Raw genomic sequence first — 8,472 nt, 5'->3', positions numbered from 1 at the left:
TGTTTGTGAAACTGAGCAGAATTTCCCTAGGAAAATTCTAAAGGGTTTGGCACAAACTCTGGAAAACATACATACATTTAAATGACTAATGTCAAATGTGAGAAGCTAAACCACTGTCATCTTGACTCTCACACTGGAAGCTCAGGCAGATTTTGGATTTTGAGTCCTTTCTTCAATTAGTCTGCTATCCCCAGGTTTGGTCAGTACCAGGATCTAGTCAGAAGAGATCATTGTGATGAGGCTTCACTCTGCTCCCTTGCATGGAATAGCAGACAAAAAATTGAAGGCCGTATAAGCTTGAGACCCTGAGCTAAGCAATCCAAAAAACTGCATACTTCTCTTGGGACCTGTGTGTTGAATCTGCATTTGGGCTTCAGCAGGTTCCCTGGAAATTGTCACTAGATGAAACAGTATGGTAGAGATGTCTGGCTGCCTACCCAATCTCCGTTCACTCTGTTTCTGCACTAGAAAACCCAATGTTATTAAATATAGCAAAGCACCTAACTAAAGAAATTACATTCCCAGACTTGTTTTGAGGACAGAGGTAACCAATGAGTCATAAAGAGAATTGTCAAATGAAACTTTCAGGAACAATCTTAAAGGAGCCTTATTCATCTGCTAGGTGGCTTTACGCTTACTGTCTTCCTCTCTTCTTTATTCTTCTTACCTAGATCACAGACATGCTAGCTGAAATTCCAGCAGCCATTTCGTGACCATGAACTTGAGAATGGAAATCAATACTAGGGAAATTAGAGCAGAAAAGATAGGAGCCTTGGACCAATGAGCCCAAGACAGCCTGTTTCCAGATTTATTTTGCTTGACAGAAAAACAACCCCCTATCTTGTTTAAGCTACTGTCAGTTGAGGACTCTGTTAGTAGAGGCCAAAGGTAATTGCTAATGGAATGACTTTCTATGGGGTTAAGGGCACAGTACTACCCTCTGGGAGCATTTTGGGGAAAAAAAGTTGGAGGATGGTTATATATTTTTTTGTCGTCACAATAAATGGAAGTACTACTCATATGTAGTAGACAAGATCCTGTTTCAGAAGCTCATGCAGATTTAAAACAACAACAACAAAATGTTTACAATTACCTGTGTCTTGAACCTAACTATATTTTACATATAAATGAAATGTAATTTTTGCATGGTTTCACTTACACTTACTATTCCAGGACTGCTACTGCCATGTAAAACAAAAAAAAGTCTCGTTCTTTAATTTTTAAGACTTACTAAGATTTGCTCACCATTCCCAAAATTACATGACCAATGACAACACTAGTTGTATGCAGTATAACCCACCTGTATTGATCTGTGTTTATAGTTGTCCCATTTATGGTAAATGTATGAATAATTATAGCATTTGACTTCTTCGTTTTAATTTTTTAAGGTAATTGGGCCCAAGCATTTCCATGATGAAATATATATTACTTTATTATAAATTATATTCCTTTTATATCTCCTTTGCATCTTTCCAGTCAAGGCATTGTGCTGATTTTATTTTTGAGAAGGTAGGTATAGGTTGGTTATATTATCTACACATTTCATCTCAGGATAATAATATTTATTCTACCAGAGGGAGGGGCCATTGGCCATTAGGACAGTGCTTATTGTCCTAATTGATCGCACTAACACACAACTCAGCTTTCATCTGCTTTCTTCTCTTTAATGCTAAGAAGCAGAAAGGACTAGCAACAGAGATCTGAGTGCTTGAGGTCTGTATACCAAAACAAAACAGGCATGATTTTTACATTCATCTGTGGCAAGCCTGGCTTTGGGCATCAATGCGGAAGGTGCCTCATGTGTGTGCCAATTATCTCTGAGAGAGATGAGTATTAATCCATGATCTACCACTGATAATTCTGTACATATTAGTTTCTCAAAGTACACAGATTTAGGACAGAATAGTCTGTTGATAGAGGGGGAGGCAGTACAAGGCACAGTTCTGCAACTCCAGGGTCTCAGAAAGGAAGGAAAAGGGAGGTGAAGAAACCTCAGTGGCCATCTGGGGGAAGGGGAAGAATGCCAGGGGAAACAGCATGGCCCCGGGCCACCAAGGGGACCTGAAGCAGCACGGCCAGCACACCGTTCGCCTTGGTTACCCCACTGAAGTAACTGAATTAACCACATCTCGCACTCCTTAATTGGAGCAGATAATTGGCGAGCTGGCTTGTGTGCACAGGAAATGTGTTCAGATAGATTTGGCTGAGTGGAACAGGAAGAATGGGGACCACCTGATTTCATCCTGTGCCAAGGAGGGCGACACAAAGCGACAGTGTCCCCTATGGAGCCTGGCCCAGGCAAAGCCGGGGGAATGGAGAACCCTGTGCAAACCACAGGCGGGTGAGAGCCTCCTGGAAAGACAGCTGAAGCAGATGATGGTCTGCAGCTCTAAGGCTGGGTTCAGTGGTTAAACTGCCCTGTGACTCTGGGCAAGCAATTTAACCAGTTTAACCTCTGAGTCTCTGTTTCCTCATCTGTAAAACAATTGGGTGGTGGGGGACGGGAAATGTTAAAGCCCCTTTAAAATCATGTCACTTCATTCCATTCAATCCACAGAGGCTTAAATGCCTACCCTGTGGGTAGAATTCTGCCAGGGGCTATACCTGCTTCCTTGAACCCCTATGGGAATGAGAGGGGTGTAAAATAAATAAACATAAACAATCCTTGCAGGGTGGTTTAAATCTTCACCTTCTCCCCAGATAAATCTCAAACAACTTTGATTTCAGGTTAGGAAATATCCCGCCCCAGTCCTAAGCCCATCTGCTTTCAGAGATGCCTGGGAGAGGAACTGCTTGGAGATGGCCGTTGTCAGGACAACAGAAACCAAACACCAGTGAAGGTGTCATTATTTCTGAGGATGTGGTAAGTGAAGTGATCCCCGGATGACAACCCTGTGACTGCCAGGGGCTCTTTCCCAGCCACCCTTTAGAATCTTTATTCTTAGAAAGCCCTTTGTTGGGACATGTGCTCAGGTCAGAAAAGGAAGTGAAGGTCAGTGAACAATGTCCCCCGCTACCCCCCCCCTACCCCTCCACCCCCACCCCCGCCCCTGCCTCACGTGTGAGCTCTGGAATGGTACTTCTTTTGAAAGATTCATCCTCATTTGCTCCTGGCTTGGGGTTGGTTTATGATGACTGTTCCCCAGGGATTTCCATCGTGAACAGCAAGGAGCCCAGTCCCCAGCTTATGCCCACAGGGAGGGCAGAGATGGCTGTATTTCTTGCATGCCTTTCTCTGTCCAGTAAGAGGTAGAAAAAGAGAACCAAGAGACTGAGCCCATGTGACCCCAGGCAAGTCTCTTTACTTCCCTTAGTATCAGTGTAGAAACTGTGGCATTTAGTAATGTGTTCTTCAGGGAAAATTTAGGACAAATTATCAAAGTACACCAATACCCATTTGTAACAGACAGTATTATTATTTTTATTATTTTGCTTTTTGCTCAAGATTATTTTTCATGATCTAATAGTTACTCAAGTGAGCATTTTCTTTTAATAAAATCACTTGACTTAACGCTGTTCATGACTAATATTACCATTCATTAAAATGTTTAAATGCAGAAATGCACTTATATTTTTCTTATTAAGCTTGGTTATCATGCATAGCTTAATCTGAATTATAGACAATGTAATCTCATAAAAGTAGTAAAGTGGAAAAAATTTGGCCTAGCCGTAAAAATCATTGAACATCTCCAAAGAGAAAACAAATCAGGAAGTTATATGTCATTCCCATGACTGGCTTGTAAACAAATTTATTAATCACAGATTCTATAATAACATTTTCCTCACTGGGCCGTTTTCAGGATTTGATGAGAATATCAAGTTCTTGGCACCCAGTAGGCATCTAAGAAATAATAGTTATTAATGTATTTATACCCTCAAAAACAGACACTCATACCTACAAACCAGCAAACACACAAGTGTGCACACGCACACACACACACTTCTGGTCCTTTTACAGAGAATCCAACTCTAGTGGAGATGGGCGAATATTCTCTTCAGAGTCTGAGTATGAAAAGTGGTAACTTTTTTTGTTCTTTTTGGCTTTGATCATTATCTGAGAACAGGAAATATCTCTTAAAGCCTCTGAGAGTCCAGCCCTGGATAGGTCAGCCGCTGAACTCACACTTCCAAGCTAACTGGGGAAACAAACCTTCAAAGTATGAAGAACAACCCAAGACTGTGCTTGAGTAAGTGATAATTGGATCCTATGGTGTAGGTAGGATTTGGCCTCCATTATCCATTTGCAACAGTCTCCGGGTCTATGACTGCAAGTGCTGTGCAGAAAGGCTTTGTGGAAGAGGGGGACACTTATGCCCCAGACTTGGAGAAGAGAAGCCATTTTGGGGGTGGAAAATGATTTGAGAGAAAGTCAGCTTCCTCCAGGATAGATGAACCCGGGGAGCTGACACAGGGTTTATGGCACTACAAAAATGGCATCTTGGCATGGTTCCACACGGCTTTGGTAAGAGACAAATGTAGGTTCTGCGTGTCGCATGCTGTGCCAGCTGCCAAGTACTGGCCTAGTCCTTTCTCCCCACCTAACACACCTTAACCTAGGTGTTACTTAAGTTGAAAGATGTAGATGTTACAGATAACCCCAGCCATATGAATTTTAAACAGCAAACAAGTGGGGAAAGTTTAGAGTCTGTTTTGCTCTATCTATGCTCCCTTTTCTCCTTCCGTCTTAGCCCAATACTTCTGGTCTCTCCTGTCTGGAAACGAGGGCTCTGAGGAAGGGCTCTGCGCTCCATCAGGAACCATGGCCAGTGAGGTGCACAGATCTGCCTTGTACAATTTGAAGAACCAAGCAACTACCTTGGTTGAGAATGAAAACATTTCTGGCTCCTTCATGGGCGCACATGCGTTTGAACCACATTTACATACAATTAATTTATTTGTCTTCAGGAAAAGACATTATCGGTTGGGAGCTCACTGTGGGGATGGGAAGAGGTTTGTATGGATAGGACTTACATCAGTTAGCTAGCTGATTAGTTCATTGATTGAACAAACGCGTATGGAGTGCTCAGCATTCCATGATCTACATGCACACTTGGCCTTGGAACTGGTGCCACGACCCTCAGACTCTCATCTCTTCCTCTTCTCTCTGGCCTCTGTCCAGATGAGACTTTCTCCCTCTCTTGGACCAATGCTACAGCTTCCTAACTGGCCTCACTGCCTCCAGCTTCTCCAGTCATTTTTTAATATTATGAACCTAATCACATACTTCTCTGCTAAATCCCCACTAGTGGCTCTCCAGCAGCACTGCATTCTCTCACTGAATCCTAGCTCCTCTCTGTGGTGCACCTGCTAGGACTCTCCTCTCCAGCCCTGCCTGCCACCTCTACCTGCATAACTGGCTCATGAGCCACACCCCCTTGTTTCTTTTTCAGAAACATAATGTGTACTTACATATGTGGCTTTCATTTACTATTCCTGTGCCTGGAATGCCTTTCTTCTCATTCTCCCCCAAAACCCTCCACTAAACCCCAGAGCCATCCTGTATTGCTCTTTCCCTCACACTCCATACTTGATTTGCCAAGAAATCCAGGTGGAATTCAACATACGCCCTTTAGAACGTGCCCAGAATCTGTCTAGGACTCCCTGTCTCCACTAGTACTAATCCCTGACACTGTCCTTTCTCACCATGATCGTGGCTCTAGCTTTCTAATTGGCCCCCTGCTTTGGCCTCTGTCCTCCCCTCATCCATGGTCCACTCAACACAGCAGCCAGAAGGACCTTCATAAAACACAAGTCAGATCATGTCACACTTCTGCTCGAAACCCTCCAAAGCGATGGTGGGCTGGAATGGCTTGTCCTGGCTGGTGAGAGGCAACCCCACACACACACACGCCTTCCCTACTGTGCCCAGTGCTGTCACATGGGTAGCTTGGAATAGAACATGGTGGGAGTATTTACGCTATGGAAATTGGCAAATGCTAAAGAACCGGGGCTTCTTTCTTTTTTTCTTTCTTTCTTTCTTATTATTTATGCCTACAGCACCTGGTGTTCCTAGGTGGTCTCCCATCCAAGTACTAACCAGGCCCGACACTGCTTAGCTGCCAAGTTCAGACATTGGGCTTGTTCAGGGTGGCATGGCCATAGACTAGGGACCGTGGCTTCACTGGAGTGTGACCCTAGGACCTTCTGCGTGTAAAGCAGACGTGCTAACCGCTACACTCTGGAACCACGTCCTCAGGGGTTCTTTTTCCTTAAGACTCAATTTACCAGAACACCACGGCTCCAATGGTGACCCATTTCTCTTGGAGTAAAAGCCAAAGTTGTCATGACAGCCTGCAATGCCCTCTTTAATCAACCTCATCTCCTACTTCCCGCCCCTTTGCTCCAGCCACACTGGCCCCCTGGCCCTTCCTCAGACATGCCAGCATACTCTCTCACTTCAGGACCTTTGGCCCTGGCTGCCTCTGTGCCTGGACTCTCCCAGATAACTGCCCCCTGGGGGCTGCTTAGTCCTTCTCTTCCTGGAAGTCCTTGCTCAAGTGTCGACTAGTCAATGAGGTTTATCTAACCTCCTCACTATAAATTCTAACACCTTCCTTAGCTGTTTTGTTTCCCCCCAAGCATTCTAACCTATTACAAAATTTACTTATTGATTTGATTTATTGTTTATGCTCTGCATTCCCTCACTGAAATGCCATCTCCATGAGGGCAGGGATTTTGGAGTGTTTTCTTCACTGATGCGTCCCAGTGTCTAGAACAGTGCCTGGAACACAGAAGGCAACTAGTAAGCACGTATTGGCTGACTGGCTGACGGAATCTCCAAATGCCCACCTCCTCTGCAAACTTCCCTAAACTTTGTACTTTCCTGCTCTCCATTTGCAAAAGATCCAGATTTTTTCCCTTTGTTAGCATAGAGTCCTCTTTGTACCTGTAGCTACTAAAATACTTCTGCCCTATCATAATGATTTTTTTTTTTTACTACCTGCCTTCCCCACCAGATGGCTGTTTGTAGGCTCTTCAAAGGCACCTCCAACACCTATCCCAACGCCTGGCACACACAACCCCCACTGCTATCTGTTAAATGAATGCATGAACATATAAACGAATGCTAATCAGAATGTAATTCTCACATGGATTCCTTTTCTCATCCAGAGCCCCTCTCCGGTGATGGCTCTGCTGGGAAGGCCTGAGGTGGGAAGGGCTGGGAGCTACCGCCGAGGGAGAAGCAACATTGAGTGTGGAGGGCGAGAGCGGGTCTTCTGTGCTCTGGGCTCTGAGCCAGTTGTTTATATTTCTTTCTATTAAGCTCCTTGCACTGTCTCGCCTCAGCCATTACTCTTGCTTTTCGTAAGCTCTGATCTGCCTCGATCCCAGGCTAGGGGCAGCTTTACGCGCAGGGAGAGGAGAGCAGCCTCAGTGGTGTGATCTGGGCCCTTTGGGAAGGCTCTCTGTTCCTAAACACTTTATTTTGGTGCCACTTTCCTTGAGCGTCTTCCTTTTTTTAAAATCTAGTTTTATTGAAGTATACTTGACATACAGTACTGGACAAGTTTAAGGTGTATAGCATAATGACTTGACTTACATATATTATGATATTGTTACCACAGTCAGTTTAGTTAACATCCATCGTCTCATGGAGGTACAAAAAAATGTTTTTTCATTGTGGTAGGAACTCTCAGGATCTATCCCTTAACAGCTTTCAAATATACTATATAGCAACATTAACTATAGTCATCATGTTGTATGTTACACCTCTAGGACTTATGTATTTTATAACTTAAAGTTTGTACCTTTCGACGACCTTCATTCAATTCTTCCACTCTCTACCTCTGGTAATACAAATTTAACCTCTTTTTCTATGAGTTTGATTTTCTTTTTAAAGATTCTATATATAAGTGAGATCTTATAGTATTTATCTTTCTCTGTTTGACTTATTTCACTTAGTACGATGTCCTCAAGTTCCACTCATGTCACAAATGAAAGGATTTCAGCCTTTTTACGGATAGTATTTCACTGTGTCTATATATGTACACCACATCTTCTTTATCCATTCATCTGATGATGGACGCTTAGGTTGTTTCCATGTCTCTTTGGAGTCTTTGGGGTGGGGGGCAGCCAGGATCCTTCAGTATTTTCACTTACTGGTTTGCCACTGGGGTAGTGATGGGTGTATGAAGTGTTTTTAATTTTTCAAAAAATCTTATGTAAATACTTTACATGTCGCTTAGAGTCTAGTGGAGGAATCAGGAGTAGGGGATTATGGTTTGCGGCAAAAGCTTTACAGGAAAATCTTGGGTCTGGGAAGAATTCTTCCCAGGAGGTGCTCAGCTGGGAGAGCGGACAGGGAGTGGGCAGGGAAGAGTGTCAGGCAGAGGAAGCTGCATATTGGCAGGCACAGGGCAGCCCAGGAACTGAGAGCCACACTGACTGGATTGCAGGGAACTTGGGGAGAGTGGTTAGGATGAGACTGAGGAGGTAGGAAGGGGATGATTATGCAGGCCTTGCAGACCATTG

At 43.9% G+C, this 8,472-nt stretch overlaps 1 pseudogene; it reads right to left on the bottom strand.

Annotated features, from left to right (window-relative positions):
* Positions 1-5,988: 5,988 nt before the first annotated feature.
* Positions 5,989-6,104, bottom strand: LOC111740620 (annotated as a pseudogene).
* Positions 6,105-8,472: the final 2,368 nt, after the last annotated feature.

The sequence above is a fragment of the Pteropus vampyrus genome, unplaced genomic scaffold (assembly GCF_000151845.1).
Source record: "Pteropus vampyrus isolate Shadow unplaced genomic scaffold, Pvam_2.0 Scaffold66, whole genome shotgun sequence".
NCBI lineage: Eukaryota > Metazoa > Chordata > Mammalia > Chiroptera > Pteropodidae > Pteropus > Pteropus vampyrus.
This window is presented reverse-complemented; position numbering and strand designations above follow the sequence as displayed.